The sequence below is a fragment of the Lactuca sativa genome, chromosome 1, assembly GCF_002870075.4.
Source record: "Lactuca sativa cultivar Salinas chromosome 1, Lsat_Salinas_v11, whole genome shotgun sequence".
Taxonomy (NCBI): Eukaryota; Viridiplantae; Streptophyta; class Magnoliopsida; order Asterales; family Asteraceae; genus Lactuca; species Lactuca sativa.
The window spans coordinates 47,862,922-47,881,887 of NC_056623.2; positions in this window are offsets into that span (position 1 = coordinate 47,862,922).

Genomic DNA, 18,966 nt, shown 5'->3' on the forward strand with positions numbered 1-18,966 from the left:
GCGAGAATGGAAATGTCTAAAGAATCCTAAGAGATTATTAACATTTCACTAGGTGATCCATATCGAGTCCTGCTACGATTACATAGGGTACACAAATCATATATAGCTTAGATCCGATAGGCCTTCGAATATGTGATACTACTCTATATCCACATCCTAACGAGGAAAAGGAAGTAGAGCGAAACCACGCATTCCTAGCCTATGGGATCCTTATTATATATAACCTTGGGAGTATATATATACCCTCTGTAATTGTAGGTATATCAATAAGGATCTTTTCAGTTCTTCACACAAGGTTATCTATGGATCCTAAAATACCCCTATGGTATTTTAATTTCTTGTTTGTTTCTTATCTTCTGATTATGATTCTAGGATTAATGTGAGTCTTTTAGTATTCCAAAATACTCCCATAGTATTTTAAACTTTATGTTTGGCTCTAGCATTCCTAGTTGGTAAGTTTCAAATTTGTTGCAACACCATTATCACTCCCAAGCACACATTCATCGCATCTCTAATAAATGCAGTTGATAAGGTTACATTTATTCCAGCTTACGATTACATAACTGCCCAGGTTTGACGGTAATGCTCAACATCTGAAGACTTTTATTCTTGTTCTTCTTGTGAACTTGTGTTCGAGTGTTTAGATTCTAGGTGTTCTTATACTTTGGTAAAATATGGTTATATTTTAAAGTATAATTCTTGGTCAGAGTGTTTTATCCCTATGTATTTATAGGCTGTATATCTTTTATGAATTGATATACTTAGCTCACTATAAACAATGCTCTGATACCAATCTGTCACACCCCAAAACCGGAACGGCGGAAACGTTCTGGGGAGGATGACGTCATGTCAAGTATCACAACATATGCAGTATAGTAATCAAAGTACAACAACCATTGCATTAATAGTAATAGTTTTACATGGTTTACATTTCATAGAGACATTACAGTAATACAAGTAATAATATTGGTGCAGCTTGGTACTAAACTGTCTTCACCAAAAGCTCCTGGAATGTACCTGTCTATTGCTGAACTGAGAATACAAGTTATTTGAAAGCGAGTATCAGCATTTTTACAAATGTTGGTGAGTTCATAAGTATTTAGTGTCATTTTATTCAAATAACTTTATAAAAGTAGTAGTTTGGAATCAACGGTGTATTAGAGTCCTTTCCAGAAAATCCTATATTTTCTAAATAAAAGCAGTCTTCTACCAAGACCCGACAGTGTTATGTTTTAAAGAGAATTTCCCTGAAATATTATCATTACCAAAATACGGTATTTGACTTTAAAGAAAGTAGGAGAATATTACTAGTAAAAGTACTAAGGGAAAATAACATATACCTCAGCAGAAGATATTGCTAACTAAGGCAAAAGCAATCAAAGGCTCCAGGAGAGTATCGAATGAATGACATGTCTGGCTCAGTCTAACAAAAGAAGACACAGACCCCTAGACGGTATCAAATGTACGATACGGCTAGCAAGGTCTAAAACAAAGAAACACAGACCCCGGACAGTATCAAATGAAAGATACAGCTAGCAAGGTCTAAAACAGTGAACACAGACCCCAGACAGTATCAAATGAAAGATACAGCTAGCAAGGTCTAAATAAGAGCAATTCTAAGAGTGTGTTTCCAGCATACAATGTTAAACATCGTTACCTTAAGGCCATGAATTATAAGGTAAATATGGAGATACTCGTAACCATACTAATCGACACTAGAGTACTTGACGCCCTGCAAGCGTCGATGTAAGTATGACATTTGTCACCCCTTGGCTTGGTAGGCCGTGGACTGTAGCTAGCAGTCAGGGTGCGGGGGTGTCAGTCCCGTATAGATCTATACACACAATGTCCGCTCTCCCTACAGGAGACTCTGGTTACCAACTCGACGACGGGGAGATCCGTGTCTTGAGGATGCATCTCGAATAGTGAATTCTGATGTAAGTGTTGGACTAATGGTAGAGACTCATAACTGAACTGACCGATGTAAACCTATATGTCTATACATGTATACATAATATATAATTAATGATTAAACGACCTTCGGACGGATATCCGATCCCACCAGACCACATCCAAACGAGGAAAAGGAAATAGGGTGAACTAGCCTTCCTAAGTCCTTAAAACATTATTTATATAACTATACAAGCACAGGCATACATTTAACTAAGTAGAAGCATTTAACGAAGTAGAAGTGTTTCACGAAGTAGAAGTGTTAACAAGTAGAAGCGTATCACGAAGTAGAAGCATTAATAAGTAGAAGCGTTTACAAAGTAGGAGTGTTAACAAGTAGAAGCGTTAATAAGTAGAAGCGTTTACAAAGTAGGAGCATTAACAAGTAGAAGCGTTTAACTAAGTGGGAGCATTAACTAAGTAGAAGCATAACGAAGCAGTAGTATCTAACGAAGTAGGAGTATAAAAACATGGGAGAAAACTTTGGAAAACCTTTACACTTAAGAAAATCATGACTTGGTATTCTTTTGTAAAATAAGCTTGAAAACCTTTAGAAACCCTTGAAAATCTTTCATAAACAAGTTTTGATTATAACTTTGATAAAACAATATAAGTAAAGAAAGCCTTTGTTTAAAACGCTGCTGTAACTGAATTTGAAGTAAAACATACAGCGCGAGAGACAATTTGAGAAAATATTCGAACAAGTAACGACGTTTTGGAAAACCATTTACAGTATCATACTTGGTAAAACAGTTGACAGTGTAATAAATCCTTGTACATGCGGGTCATTAAATACTTGATATCACATATGATTGATATCATAACTGGCATGTTTTTACTTGTATTCCCCCCCCCCTATAAAAGCATGTAAAAACATTTAAAATGTTAATTCAGGGGTATGAACTCACCTGTTGTAAGCGGATCGAACGAAAGTGCCGGTTGGGTGCTCGGTGTCAAGTAAAGACTTGAACACACTTAGTGACCCATTAACATATGATGACATATGTTTACATACAATTAGTAAATATAATACTAATTAAACACATATACTCATTCTTAAAATGTGGAAAACACTTTAGCCAAGTGCTAGGAGTGTCCCGGGTAACATCTAAGGGTGTGTATGGCCTAGATAGGGAGTTTACTCTTCAAGAGTAAACTCTTTATAGATTTTACGGCCCTAAGACCTTCTCCCCATGAGTTTACGGCCGTAAACTCATGGATGGTGTGTTCTTTGATGCATTAAGGTCTTATAACACTTGTGGAACTAGGTTAGGTTCAATTCTAGGGCTTGTGAAGGGTTTAAGGCTTCAAAATGGACAATTTGAGGAGTTTACGGTCCATTGACAACTCTTGAGGAGTTTACGACTGTAAAAACATGAGTTTACGGTAGTAAACTCATGTTGGTCCATTTCTTTTGTTGTTTGGTGGTTCTAACCCATGCATGTAAGGTTCTAGTCACTTTTAGGAGCTTAGGAAGGTGTTTAGGGCACTTAAACACCTTGGAAAGGTGTTTACGGTCTAAGAAGATGTTCTTGGGGAGTTTACTACCTTAAAAACATGAGTTTACAGTAGTAAACTCATTTTGTCCATGAGTCCTATGTTTTGGTGGTTGTAGGTTAAGCATACGAAGTTCTAGGTCCAATTCCAAGCCATACAAAGTGTTAAGGGCACTTTAACACCCTTTGGGGATGTTTATGGTCTAAGAATAGGTGTTTACGGTCCAAGAACCTTATTGGGCCGTAAAATCAAGTGTGACATATTTTTGTATGCATTTGTGCATTTAATGAAGGAAAATAAGGTTCTATGCACTCAAGGAAGTTCATGGAAGCCCTTGGAGGTGTTTAGGGGGTAGTTTAACACTTACACAAGTGTTTATGGTCCATGCATTTGGGTTTACAGTCTAAGGATGTTCTTAGACCGTAAACTCATGTTTACTCCCCAAAGTGCAAGTTTTTGGTGTTATAAGTCCTTTTGTGCAAGCCCTTAAGTCATTTCTAAGCACTAGAAGTGGTTTGGAAGGGTGTTTGAGCATTAAAACCCTCTTCAAAGGGGTTTACGGTTTTGGGAGGCTCCCAAGACCGTAAAATCATGTTCTTGGGGGTTTTTGGATGATTAAGTCACGAATTTGCAAGCTAGATAAGTTAGATAACAATCTAGGAAGGTTTACTTACCGACTTGAAGCTCATAGGGGCGATTTTTGACCAAAACCTGTTTGTAGATAGAGAAAGTAGAGAGAGAGAGAGTCTAAGGTGGGAAAAAGGTGGGAATGAAACCTACTCCACCCTTATATAGGGTGGGGTTTATGGCCTGGTTGGGGTTCACCTGACACCAACCGCGAACGGGGTTTTTAACGACTACCGTTAAACACGACAACATTTTAAAATTATGCCACCTTAATTTTGGTTCACTTGACGAATATTATTTAAAATATTCCAACGGATTTAAATCCGGTCAAAAATATTTTCGGGATAAATTTGACTAATTTTTGAAGTAATTAATTTCGACGTTAAAACTAACGGAAATTTTTGGGTTGTCACACATTGGGATGTCATTGTCAATACAGAAACATAAGCATAAACAGACCTTACATTCATTTACACTAATGATTTACATCTCCTTTAATCTCTCAGTGTAATGTATCTTTCAATCTTTGTATCGACACTTGTGATACAAATAAACTTAGTGGGTCAGTTTGGGAAACCTAGTGAGTACATAGGGCTCTCAACCCACAATAATATAGTTAATTTGTTTCTTCACATACTTCATGTCCACCAATTAACCCGACTACCCATCCCCATTATCTTCTTTATTCTTAAGGATCTACCCTAAGAATAATCTATTCTTCAATATTTATTCCTAAGGATTTTCCTAAGGAATAGGCATGAAGTCCATAGCTGCCAGGGTTTATCCAACATGTACTAAGTCCATAGCTGTCGATGTTATCTATTAGACATAACTGCCAATGTTCATTTGTAAGACACTAAGTCCACAGCTACCAATGTTTATTTGTAAGGCACTAAGTCCATAGCTGACAGGGTTTTTAGAGTACATCTGGTGAACACGTTCACAAACACCTACAGGGTGCGAGCCTGCTAGCATGCTACTGGACTGTCTAGAATAGTCTGTAGTCGTCATCTATACTCTGCTAGATGACTTGATCATCATTAAAGTTAAGGATTCTCATCATCTTTCACCTCTCATCATATACATCATCTTTCATCTCTTAACATTTATCTACCCATCTTTATCCAATGTATTTATAGGTATAAAAATACATATATAGTTTAAATCAAATAAAACATGTAAAAATCATTCATCTAGCATAGATATTAGGAACACAGATAATAAGCACATATATCATGTATTAATATTAAATACTTCATATCTATGTGTAAGATGAAAGTAACTATGCACTCACTTGTTAAAGTGACGACTTGAAATTCGGGCAACGCTTCGCTTCTAGCAACTATCTTTTCCTTCGACGTAACCTAGTATTATTATCACTAAGTTTTAGTCTAATATTTATTCCGACTAAGTATTAGTCTAAATGCATCATTAACTCAAAGTCTACTTCAAGATCTATCAAGTAAGGAACAACCAAGTAGGATCATATCGGAGGTAGGGTCCGTTTGGTATACAAAGTATACTATTTGGAAATCCCACTTTAAACACCTCACTAAATCACAACCTAGACATCATCCCCGTAAGTAGATCAATCAGTATAACGACTTCGAATCACTTATAAATCTTGGTTATAGGTTCATAATAACAATAATGAACTTAAACATAAGCTATACTTAAAGTAGGGTAAGCATAACTCACTTACAATAGGGTTTAGCGAGGAACCGAACTCTGCGTGGGCAGAACTTGTGAGCCTGAATCTCTTCTTCTCATGGACTTCTGGTGCTCCATGACTTGATTCTAACACCTAGGTGTAACATCCCAAGTGCAAGTATACCTTGTAACCTTTGGTCTTTTGAGTACTTGTCCATTTTAGCCCTTTTTGAGAAAAGGTGGTGAATGAGTATGCGGGGCGTAAACGAGTGTACGCTTAGTGTACTCATGTGCGTGCTTTTGACGTGGAAGCCACCTAGTATGCTGGGCGTACTAGGCCCATAGTGAAAACCCTAATTTAGTGTGAGTCCCTTATATAAAGGATATGATGGCCTCATTCCTGGTGACCATTCTCAGACAACAAACCTTCTAAACCCTAGCTTTCGTTCTTAGAGCTTGTGAGTGCATTTGAGAGCCTTAAGGGTCTTTGTGTGTTCTTGAAGTGAAGGAGAAGCTTTGGAGAAGAAGGAGTGAGAGTCCAGGCCCTTGGATGTGAGCATACCTGTGTTGGGAGCTTCACATAGAGGTATAAAGCTTCAAGCTTTCTCACTCTTTCGTTTTGTGCATCATGGTAGAGTATTTTAGGGTTTTGTCCTAAAAGGTGGAGACTTTATGAGATATTGTACTCCGAAGACTATGATCAACCCCCTTTGAGTGTATTTACTGGTGAAGTGTCATAAAAATCCAGTCTTGGACGTTAGAATCAAGCCATGCATGAGATATGAGATTTTTGAGATAAGAGAGTGGATGTTTTGTGTGTTTGTGACCATATCAGCTATGCAAAGGCTTAAAGTCACTGACTTTATGGAATAAGAGCTATTAGGGAGTCCAGATTTGTGATATGAGCCAAGGTCTTAACTGATTATGTAACACCCATAAAATTCAAGCCAACTTAAAACTTTTTTTTAAAACATTTAAAACCATTAAGTTATTACAGTTTACTTTCAAATAATTTAAACATCAGAGTATCCCCAGAATCAATCATGAAAATGTAAGGAGGTGCACGATCACGCCTTCGCCTTCCCGCGATCATCAGAATACCCGAAACAACAATCGATAAACGTAAGCTCGAAGACTTAGTGAGTTACCCCCAAAATACCAACCCATACTAACCAAAACAAATATCATATCAATACAAATACAGAACAACATGCATAATGAGCCTTCAACATGACTGGACCGCCTCCTACGGGCCTACAGCCTATCTGGACCGCTCCCGAGCCTTCGGCATGAATGGACTGCCTCTTATGGGCCTACAGCCTATCCAGACCGCTCGCCGGGCCTTCAGCATGACTGGACTGCCTCCTACGGGCCTACAGCCTATCCGGACCGCCCCGAGTATGCTGGCCTCAACCGCACAAAACAGGTTACCGCCTCAACCTAACCCATCCATGTATGTCGACATATAAATAGCACATAATCAAGCAATAAGCACAGATCATACTACCTGCTAAGCATAGCACCATTCTATCTATCAAGGTACCAATCCAACAGATCATAATCGCATAACACCCTAGGTACCAGGGTACCAATCTAACTGATCACGAATATGAAACACATACTGAATCTGGGATAAAATCCCAAGGGACCGACCTAGTGTCGTAGACCCTATTGGTATAGTGAGGAGAACTCACCTGGCACTGCTGAAGTCCCGCAGACTCAACCCCAGCTGCTGGATGACAGATTCCCGAACTATCAACACCAAAATAACACCCAATTAATAGTTGGGTACCATCACATAACCATAAATGCATCCTTGGATAATTACTACATTACCCCAAGGTTGACTTTATTTAAGCCCAAGGCCCAACCCATAGGCCCAAAGTCAACTGGGAATCAAAGCCCAACATATGGCCCAATTTTCCAAATTGGGCCCAAGCCTATACATGGTCTTATTCTAAGGCCCAATATCATATAATGGGCCTTACCCCCAAAGCCCATTAATTATTCTAGTCCCTTTGCTTAATCTTGAATGGCCCATTTAATAACCCAAGTGAAATTAAGATTTCACATAAAATGATGATTAGGTTAAGTTTCCTACTTAACCCATTAAAGACTTTATCCACTAAGGACTTAATCCATTAAATCCAATATTGCTTTGATTAATTTTTGCCAATGATTATTATTTAATATTTCAAGTTATCAAACAATTCCCGTGTGTCCCAATTAATTTCCACAAGTTAGGGTTTTATGCTCTTAGGATTTTCCAAACCCTAATTAGGGTTTTCCAACCCAATACTAATTCATTAGTCCATTGGTTGGGCTTTTAGGTCACATTGGACCTTATAGGCCCATTAGGGTGCCATTGGGCCTACAAGGGTTTCTTTGGGCCCATTAGGGTTCCATTGGTCCCACATTGTCCAAACATCCCCCAAACGAGGTCCAAACGCAATCAAAGCACACCGCCACCCGACACGGCGGCCGGTGGCGGCAGCCACCACCTCACGATGGTGGTTTAAACTTTTCTTTCATTATTCCACTTGTTACAACTTACAATACCATCCAATTAACACACACACACACAAATAACACCCTACAGAAGCATACACACCCTCTATGGCGATCCTTGAGGCGGCAACCACCATGGCCGGCGGACATGGTGGTTTTTCCTTTGCTTTTTCTCCGGTAGTAGCAACTCGAACACATAGAGATTCAGAACAAGCACAACAACAGTGGTTAACGAATGGAAAAGAAGAAGAGGGTGGCATCGGGTGTTCCCGACGGCCACTCGATCTCGCCGGAGGGAAACAACTACAAGGGTGGAGGCAGCGGCACAAGAGAAAGGCAGCAGTGGCGGCTAAACGAAGGAGAAGGTGGCAGCGGTACAGCCATGTCGTCGACAGTAGCAGCAGCGTGAGCAATCGAGCGGTGGCACATGGCAGCTATGAGATGGAAAAGAAGTGAGGGCGGTCGGAAATCACCGACATCGGCTTCGTCTTCAATGGAAGTGGGCAGCGGCGGTGGTTATTCGGCGTCTGCACGTGATACCGGCGACGACTAGATGAAGAGGAATGAAGGGCATCCTTCCCAGTGGTCCTTGCTGTCGCCGGCAGTGGGAGCTCAGCGATGGGGCTAGTTGACGGCTCATATCGGGGGTTATGGGGGAACGTCGGCTGGAGAGACAAGGTGGTAGAGGAGTTGGGGCGACGATTGGACTCAACGAAGCAGCCGACGGCCGAGCCTATCTTCAGCAATGGTGGCGGCTCCAAAAATGGTCTCTTAGGTTTAGGGTTCTCCCAAATGCGACGAAGGAGGAAGACACGGGTTTAAGTCCCGTGTTTTATTTTCAAACTTTAAGCCAAGTTTACAACTATGACCCTTCCTCCCTGAATTATTTCCAACATGAGTCCACATATATTTTACCCTTCCTACCCTGACTTTGGAATTCTTTTCAAATAAGATCCGAAATTTTACCAATCAGCCCCCGCTCCCATAAATTCTTGCATTTTAAGTCCAAAAGATACCAAACAGTCCTTGCCTTCTGAATATCATTTTTTTTAAAAAAAAAATCCCGGAATCACACTTTAACCCCCCCTAAAATCCAAATTATCTCATTTGGCTCCCCGAAACCAACACCCCGCTAATTATTATTTGATTTTGGCTATAAAATAATAATAAAATTTACATCTCGGAGTTCCAGATTTATTTATTTATTTTATTCTATTTTAAATGGGATGTTACAAATTAAGACCAAATGAGTAGAAAAAGTGAAACTGGGACGTACACCGGGCGTAATCCCAGTACGCGCAGCTTAGGGGTCGAGCATCCCCGATGCATGCATGACAGCAGAGTACAACCAGCGTAGAGAGCTGGTACGTGCAACGTACTCTCTGTCGTTGACTTTTGGTTGACTTTAAGGGTTTGGTCAATTTGTGGACTATTAAGGCCGTTGAGGGGTAAAATGGTCTTTTACCCTTCTGTGAGTTTGTAGAAGGGTTAGTGTAGCTTCTTGAGAGTCGTGATTAATTAGGGATAATTGTCATATGTGTTAGGTGGAGGCTAGACTGGTGATTTGAGTTCGAGATTATTCTATTTCTTGCGAGGTGAGTCTTCTCACTATACTTACCATGAGTGATATCTTTGTGTGACCGAGATGTCTTATGTGCTTATCTGTGTATTGTGATATTCTACATTATGTCTTTGTGATTTATACTGAGTATTAATATTATGAGCTTATTGAGTTATGACCGGAGGGTCCACCCGAGTTGTGGGTGTAACACTCTAAAAATTCCAACCAATTTAAACTTTTCATAAATAACCCAATTTCATAAAGTTATTACAAAAAGGTTTTCAATACATTTATTATCAGGGTATTTCCCAAAAACCACATCATAAACACGTAAAACCCGAGGAGCGGTACGATCATGCCTTTGCCTTGCCACGATCTCCTGATGTACCTGAAACATTTAAACCACAACTGTAAGCTCGAAAGCTTAGTGAGATACCCCCAAAATACCAATGCCATACAAACAAAACCATATCATATAACCGATACAGAACAACCATGAACTTCGGGTCTACTGTGTGACTGGTTCGCCGCACTGGCTTACAGTCCACCTGGTCCACCCTCCGAGTCTAGCCATATACATCGAGTCTACAGTGTGATTGGTCCGCCCGCACCGGGCCTTCAATCCACCTGGTCCACTCTCTGAGCCTACAATATGATTGGTCCGCCCGCACCGGGCCTTCAGTCGGCCTGGTCCACTCTCCGAGCCTCGGCACGTCTGGTCCGCCCTCGTGGGGCCTACAGCCTATCCAGACCGCTCGCTGGGCCTTTGGGATAACCGGTCTGCCCTGGGTATGTTGGCCTACAACACAAAGCAGGACCCGCCTCAATCCAACCCCAATCCCACAACCATGTGCACATAAACATATAATCATATAACAATCCACACCCAATCAAACCGATCTAGCAGATCACATAACGTAACCTCATCCTAACAAGGATACCGACCTAACCGGTCACTAGCATAGCATCATCCTATATACCAGGATACCGACCTTAACCAGGTCTCTAACATATATCATCCTAACTACCGGGATGCAAACATATCAAAGCAAAAACATAACAACAATACCCGGATTACAATCCGATAAAGGGTCGGCCTTGGTGCCTTAGACCCTGTTGATATAGTGAGGATAACTCACCTCGCAACTGCTGACTGAAAAGGATAAGATCACGCTGCTCCAACCTCCAACACGAACTCCACCACTGATCAATACCAAAAGACTGAACTCAATAAATACCCATAATTACCAAATTACCCCTCAAAGTCAACTGGTCAACTCTTGGTCAAAGTCAAAGTCCTCAGTCAAAGTCAACCCTCCTGACTGACTCTACTCGCCGAGTCAACCCGCTGACTCGTCGAGTCCCCATGCTCTGAAACTCCCATAACACGACTCAACTCGCCGATTCGCCCCAAGACTTGCCGAGTCCCACAACTCTGAGTCTAACCGAACTCAACTCACCGAGTCATCTCTTGACTCACCGATTCACAGCTTAACAAGAAAAGGTTAGGACCTCACGACCAGACTCGCCGAGTCCAAGAACATACTCGCCTAGTCCAAGGCTATCTTCAACCAATTCACCGAGTTGTTCTTCCAAGTCGTCGAGTTGCTGCCTATCTTCATGCAACTTGTCGAGTGCACCCATATGACTCGCCGAGTACCACTAGCTCTTAACCCATACAGAGGCTTTCTAAGCCATGCAGGGTCTCAAATCCATAGATCTACTCTTATACAAGCCATCCATCACGTAAAGTGGCAAACTTTATGTGAATAAGGAGATCTAAGCATAATACACTCTTGGCTAAGGTTTGGGGCTAAAATGCTTCATCAACAGCTCTTGAACAGGGACTTTATGCTCTTTTGGATCATCACTACTCTAGATCTGAGGTACCAACCTCAGATCCAACCTCCAAACTCAAGATAGCACTAGATATATTCCCAAAAATCCCACAAATGATAGATCTAGATGAATAACAGCTCAAGCAACGAATCATTACCTCCAAAGAAGACTCCAACAGAAGAATAAGCCAAAACCTTGAAAAGCCCCTTGCTCCAAGCCTCTTAATCTTCAAAGATCTCTTCAACAACACTCCTTCAAGATCCAAATGCTCTCTAATTTCTCTTAAATGAATATTAGGGTTTCTGGACTTCAAGGGAGAGCAAAGAGGTTGGGGAGAGGGTATTATGTTCTTTATATAGGGCTCAATCCCTGGGATTAGGGTTTTCTCCACACAACACCAACTCGCCGAGTCTAGCCACCGACTCGCAGAGTTGGCCACTTAACATGCGACCAAAATCGTGACCCTACTCGCCAAGTCCACCCATGGACTCGCCGAATTGGCCATTCACATTTTCACTTTGAACCCTGAACTTGCACTCTTGAACTCAGGATGTTACAGTGGGGCTGGAGGGTCTCCATTGAAACATATTGACCGGAGGGTCGTATTGAGTTTGCCTCGAGTGGCTAATTTGATGTGCGTGGTATTTTGGGGAACTCACTAAGCTTCGTGCTTACCGTGTTATGTGTTATGTGTTTCAGGTGCTTCCGAGGATCGCGGGAAGGCCCCGACTTGATTGTACACACACTCGCATTGGAGATATGTTTTGGAGGATCCTGGATTTGTGATAAACATCTTTTGAAATATGTGTTGATGTTTGATACTTGAGATTTTTGAGAAATGTGACATGTGTTTATTTTTGTTTGAAAATGAAAAATTTGTTTTGAAAATTTACGGTGTTACAAGTTGGTATCAGAGCCTTGGTTTAAAGGATTCGGATTCACCTCCGGGTGTGTTTGGACTCAAACTGAGGATTTGAGAAAAAATTTCAAAAAATGATTTTTCTAAAACGAGAAAGAGTTTTAAGAGAAAACGAGTTGGAGCAGTGTGTATAATCAGCCAGAGCCCGAACAGTGATTTCCCAAAATACCCTTACTTTCGTGTTATGAGATATTTATGAAATAATTTATTAGAAATGCATGCTAGAGAGTAGGCTAGGTATTTCATATTCTAGGGCTAGAGTTGCCTGATTTGTGATGCCTTAGCCTATGAGATGCTTTTGATCAGTGTTATCTGTTATTTTCTTTGAGTATGTGCTGAGTTATGAGTCGGGAGATAATTTAGGAAGAGATACTTAGATGAGCATGCAAGTAGCCTACTGAGAGAGTAGTCTGAAATTTGTGAGAGATAGAGTACTTGTGAATTAGAATCCGAGGAGGAGGACTTGGGGTGACTACAGGTAGGGTGTGGAAGGTAGTATTGGGTCCATACTACTGAAAGCACCCGATCTATATGCAATCCAAGTAAGAATCCTTAGGATGGTAAAGAACAAGTAGGGATGATTGGTCGATTGTGAGTATGCTCGAGCGAGTCTCTGATGATTTTGTGTTGTGTTTCAGAGACATCATGGTGGGTACACGCTAAACCCCAGAGAGTAGTGGAGTTAGCGATGATGAGATTCGCAGGATGATTCACGATGAGGTAGCCGCAGCCATACAAGAGGCTATTCCGGAGATGTTTGGGTCTATTAAGACCACTGTGATCGAGACGTTTGACGAGCGATATGCTGCAGTTAGTGAGGCGGCTGTTGCTGCCAGGCCACATGGAGGTGACTCATTATTGTACCGGGAGTTCAGCAACACGAAGCCACCAGAGCTTGATGGGACTCAGGATTCGATTGTTGCGATGAGATGGATCTCTGATATCGAGGGGTGTTTCTATACTTGTTCATGCCCAGAGCATCTGAGGGTACGGTTCGCGCTGAACCAGCTTCGCTTGGGAGACATGCCGTATTCTCATATATGATTCTAGAAGGTGACTTAACACGTAAAGTTGGCAACTTTACCACCATGCATGACTTATTAAGACCCAAAACTCAAAAGGAACCATATTAAGAACCCTAGCACTTGTATAGACCAAATTAACCCATAAAAGGTTGCATTTTTATGGGCAAGGGAGCTCAAATGAGCAAAGATCTAACATCCATAGCTTCTGGAGTAGACCATAACTTCATATATGACTTAAAAGACCCAAAAATGCATAAATAACACCATAAAATGGATCTAGCATAAAGAACCATCAAGATAAGAGTTGTTACCTCAAAAGGCTTGCTTAGGTGAAGATAACTCTGGATCTACAAGCTTAAGCTGCTCCCAAGCAACTTCCAAGTGTTTCTCTTCTTCTTCTTCACCACAAAACACTAACAAACTTACTTTTAAGCTCAAATCTCACCAAATACTCTTAGGGTTTTGATATTAGGGCATAGGGCGATAGAGGATGTTCAATAGAACGTCCAAATGTGTTATAAGTTGTTTAAATAGGGTGCAAACACTAAAAACTAGGGTTTGCCTCTGTACCACATATGCCAAGTGTACTCCTACGTACACCCCACGTACATAGGCGAACCCACGATCTAGAAATAAGCTAGTACGCTAAGCGTACTCAGAGTACGCCCCACGTACTAGCTAGGGACTAAAATGAGATGATTTTTCTATTAAGGGCTAAAGGAAATATACCAAATTCTTGGGTGTTACAACCAAACTGAACATTCTTCATTATGTGGTGATTAAGGTTTCACTTCTTATGAGTATTTTTGACGTGTTGAACGAAGTGTCTTTGTTGGAGATCGGGAGTATAAAGAAGCACATGTTAAAACCCACTGAAACAAACTTGCTAAAAATGTCATCAAAGTATTAAACATGTTAAGTAGGGTATTGGATTTATACATCTTAAAAACAAATAAAATTAAGAGGAAACGGGTTCATATAATATTATATCAGAGGTTGAACAATTTTTTTTAATGTGAATATGTGTTTCCTGGTGACCTGTTGTCGTAAATCATTAATGGATATAATGTAAAAAAATATCAATGAATTTTATCGCAAAAAACAAGTAATGTCTTTTTAGTAGAAGTTAGATAAAGTTGTGGTTTTATAAGACTTGTTCATTTGTGTAAATGGTCATTGTGGCGGTGTATTGTATTTTTAAATTTTAGTATAAGGATATATTTGTCATTAAAAAAACATAACAGGTCAAAAATTAGATTTTAACAGATAAGTTAACCATATAAGGTTTTAAACTATAAGGACCACCCATATAACATTGACCAATGGTATCCTCAAGTAGCTAACTTTTAGAAACCACATGAGCTAATAATAAAACTTTTTCAAAAAAAGTATCTATCACTACTGGAAAATAGGTAATATAATACACCCCTATCTAATACGGTTGTAAAGAAAATGCATATTATAAAAGGCTAAATTAATCTAATACAGACAAATACAACATCTAATACGGTTAATTAGGCGTACTAGAAACTAAATCAATTATCCAAATCAAATACTCCTCCCAACCACTGAACAACACCATATAAAACAGCCACCATCACTCCATCATCCTATTCATCCCAACACGATCACCACCTCCCATATCGCAAAATCATCATCACCAACCATCAAACACAACATCGCACCACCATTAATTATACATTACAACCACCATGAAAATCACACAGCCGGACAACCATCATCATACAAATTAACCACACCTGCCGTTCAAAATTAAAAGGGAAGAGCTATGATTTCTGTTTTTGCTACAAATAAACACATGCAAAAATACAAAGGGACTACAACAATTTCACGGAGGATAAGGAGAGACTTTTGGAGTTTTTGTATGGTGATAACGGTTTTTATATAACCTACTTTACTTTGAATATGATGAGAAGGCTAAAATGCTCATTTACAAACTACAATTGTTTAATTTTCGTGTTAATCGAGATTGTTGATAGTTTAATGATGGCATGCATACTTATGTCTGTAGCTGTGTATGTGTGGTTATGTACGGCAGGTGGTTAGCTTGCTTTAGAAAATTTAGTTTTCACTTTAAAGGGTCAAAATTAATGTAATAGTGCTAATCAATATGCTGGAGATAAAATGAAGTTGTGAAAATGCTGGAAATTTAAAAGTAACAAAAATTACAATAAGATGGAGAGAATAGGGATATTCAATGATAAAAATTCAAATGAAAACCAGAGAGAGAAAATGTAAAATTCCCGAATTGCCCTTCTTGATGGAGAGAATCTAAGATTACACAAACTAAATGTAAAAGTTGCAGAAAAAAAAGAGAAAACAGATTCTAGACAACTAAATAATCATTTAGATGAATGTTCAAAAAAGGTTTATATAGAAAAAGTAAAAATCCCAAATTGCCCCTCTTAATCCTTCTAAACATAGCTCGGTGATGTTGTGCTGTCCCATGGATGATAATTACTATAAGACACATTAAACCAAAAATATAGACAGATATAAACAACATAAAATTTTATCATGCGTAGTTACGGTTATTGAATATTTTTAGTCAATAAATTTATATATGCTTGCAAACTAAAGAGATTAAGCCAAAATCTTTTAAGGATCTTTGAAAATATAGGAGGATGTAAACAACTATTATATTTATGAAGCTACCATATGGTATATCGAATAATAACTGATTGACAATCATCATAATAATTGATCATAACTATTTGTTTGTACCAATTTAATTTTTTCATTCAGCATGAATATTTTTGTTTATTGGAGTTAAAAAAGTATCTTTGATTTCATATGTACTAGTATATGTATGTTTAGAGAGAGAGAAAACATAGAAAATAAGTTGTTTTTGAGCTAACTGGAATTGAAAAAAGAAAGTTGTTGATAATTCAATTATTAGTGTATACATTGTTAGCCCATTATGTGTATATATAGTTAGCCCAATATTTGTATAGCTTGAGCCCATCAGTAGGTAATTGTATTTTGTCTCCCCTCTTCTAATAAAACAGTACAAAACCCGCCACATGGCATTCTTTTAGCTCCTCCACCTTCATTTTTCCCTCTCAAATCTTCTGACTGAAATTCCAACGTGCCCTTCATTTCAAAATATAACAGTGCCCTTATTTTTCTACATTTTTCAAATGTCAACTTTCAATTTTTTTTCAATTATACCATATATAAATATATATATATATATATATATATATATATATATATATATATATATATATATATGCTACAATTATGGAAAAAAATAAGTTTTAAATTTATACATCTCTATCTAATGATCTACCGTATCTACTGTTTGATTACCAAACGTTATCAATGGAAATAAATCAGGGAAAGGATTAAATTTCTTTAAAATAACAATAACAGAATTAATATCGATTATATATACATCTTTTCATTCGTCTTTATGTTTTTGTTTCAACACAATTTCATAGATCAATTTTCATCATCAGGTTAAGATGACTACAATGTTCTTTGCATTTTTGTTGAAAATAATATATATTTACAATCTAATAGTTTTTGACTTTAATGGAATATAATTGTGATAGAGGGGGTTTTGTGTTCAATATACATTCTTTTGGTTGTTAAAGTAAATTGCAGGTTAAACACGTGGGTTATGAGCTTGGATCGGATCCTGTTCGGGTTAAGTTCGTATCTGTGTATCTGAAGTATAAAGAAAAAGAGAGAGTGAAGAGTTGTTCATTCAGTAATTATTCAATCAAAGTATTAGGGTTTTCTCTCCGAGTCTCTCGTTTTCTCGTTTGTTAGATTAGGTTTGTGTTCATGTCTTTCTATATACAAATGTTAGATGAGTTTGTGTGATTAATATAGATTAGGTTGAGTGTTCAATATGGAGAGTGGATTAGGGTTTTGTAGTGAGGTTTACGTTGTAAGTATCTTGAAAACCTTCTATTTCTTAATCCTCAAATGATATAAGAAATGAAGATGTTGGGAATGTTTGATTTGTCTGTTTCAACATGGTATCAGAGCTGTAAGGCTCTTGTTTCACGATCCTGATGTTCGTCGATCATTTGGTGTTGTTTCGATGATGATCTGTATAAAGGTACTTTTCTTTTGTTTTTTGATCAAGAGTTTTGAGCATTCTAACACTCCTATGGTGTACATGCAACCCTAAATACCTTGGATCTATGTTTTCACTATTATACATGCAAACTTGAACTTTCCAAGGTATTACCCTAACTAGAATACAATCTTTGATACTTGGGTAATATAAACAAGTTATAAGACATACCTTTTGATGAAGCTTGAAGTCTTGATCTTTCAGAGCTTAGCCCCAATAGTGTGGAAGCCTCAAGTGGAATCACAAATCACCAAAACCACCTTGGAAAACTTGAGAGAATAATAAGCACACTAGAAATGACCCTCTCTTGTATCCTCACACACTAGTGCCATTTCTTGTGCCAAAGACCTCTTTATATAGAATGGAGGATTAGAGTTTCATCCATATAAACCCTAATACCCATGCCCTTTCATTTCCATAGGATCCATGGGTTAAAAACTCCATGGACTATCCATGCAAGCTTAGCCCAACCTAAATGAACTTGGCTCATACTATATATATATAAGTCCATATTTAATTAGTTCATTTTGATCACCAAATTAATTATTAATAAATACTGATTAAATAATATGATTCCATATTAATATATTAGAACTTATAATATATTAATATAAATCATAAATATACTGTTCTCAAAAGACTATCCATATAAATTGTTCCCGTGAAGTGCAACCCAAATGGACCATGCCAAATCGGGTCAAGTACATACCAATTATAGTTATGCGCTTAGACACTAATCCAATAGTCTCCCACTTGAATAAGTCTAAAACTATTATTGTGTATGACTCCAAAAACCGACTAGCAATCGTAGCTCTTAAAGCCGCTGTCGAACTCTGACCTTAATCAATGACCTGTCCATTAGATAAAGGATCATATATTCCTCCATTCTAGATATCATATGGACTGAGACATGGATTATAATTATTCTCCCTGTCCATTTGTTGTTTCCCGATTTCCGATTTATGACGACCGACTAATTGAACAAATCAAATCAGTCCTGGCTTGGCCAAGCACTTCGGGGTGTCATCACTAAATCGTCGAGGGGCCCACATATATCACTTTTATCCCATTAAGGTAAAAGGAATGGATAAACTTCGACTCATATGCTTGTTCTACTACTTGTTGAATCATAAACAAAGGCACGTTTTATAACATCGAGTTACCAATGCGTTTTCATACAATCAATGTGTAACCAACTCATAGGCAACAACTCATATATCTAGGTTTAAAGAATATAAGATATTATCGTCTCATGATCACTCGTGATAAAATCCATGAA